Source organism: Mus caroli, chromosome 14 (assembly GCF_900094665.2).
Source record: "Mus caroli chromosome 14, CAROLI_EIJ_v1.1, whole genome shotgun sequence".
Lineage (NCBI taxonomy): Eukaryota > Metazoa > Chordata > Mammalia > Rodentia > Muridae > Mus > Mus caroli.
Window position 1 is genome coordinate 65838 of NC_034583.1, and position 1184 is coordinate 67021.

The following is a 1184-nucleotide window of genomic DNA, read 5'->3' on the forward strand; positions in this document are numbered from 1 at the left end:
GTATCATTAAGAATCTTCAGCCTCTGTTCTGTGTGGAAATATTGGAATCTAGGTCCAAATAAGATGAGAAGGGAGAAGTAAGACCAAAGGTTTCCACACAAGTTGGAGGCAAAGAGGAACATCTGCATTCATCTGGGGCAGAACTCTGCCACTTTCCTAAAGATCACAGTGCGAAAGATGAACCTTTTGGTCTATTAGGATTCCTTCAGAATTGCTCATCACTGAGAATGATGGGCCAAGAAGGAAGGTAGAAGAGGGGTGGAGTGATGTTTGTCAGAGGGTGCAAAATGTCTGTCAGACTGATTAGGTGAGGGCTGGACTATAGAATAAGTTGGTTTTGAAATAAACTATGTACATGGCAAAGATAAATAAAAAGAAAGACTTGCATCTCAAAGATCCATTATTCTCCTCAAGTCTAAGTGTTTTGCTCACCTTTAGCAGATCTCTGGAGACCTCTGTTCATCCAGGTCTCAAGGCTCATCCAAAATAGAGTCCTGAACCAGCTGTGGCCAAGTGAACCTGTGTTGTTGTCTGATCTCTGCCTCAGGCTTCAGAGACACTGGAGGGGCATCCTTGGCCTTTAGGCACCAGCCATTCCAGGTCCTCTGCCAGTTAATGGAGTCTTCCACAGAGGCCTGTCATCTCAACAATAGAAGCTTGGGTATTCCAAAAATTGGGATGCCACTCTACAGTCATGAAGAGTTGGTTATGTGAGACCATACAAGTTAACCAATGTCTGTATGACTGTTTTCCGAATTTAAAAGTTATAATGAGATCATCTGAGGAGTGGTTGCTAAGAATAAAATCACTGATTAACATGAATAATAGGACTGTACAGAGCATGGGCTTAATTTCTGGGTCTAGTGCAAATAGCTGGGAGAGTTCTAAACAAAACAAATAGAAAAAAAACAGGAATACTAACAACGAAAAATTTTAAAAAACCTTCTGAGTGCTCGAATTACAGGCATGTACCAACTCTGGCTAAGTTTTGTATGCATTTATAATAAACAATCAAACATCCCTATTACAGTTCTAGCAGTTGCATCAGAGAGAGCTGTGTGACACTGCATGCTGCTTTCTTTCCCCAGATAGCTTAGGAGATCTTTCCATCTTCTATGATTTTCAATTTCTTTCTTCAAAGACTTGAAGTACTCTCTTTTTTCCTTTTTTTTATTAGTGACATT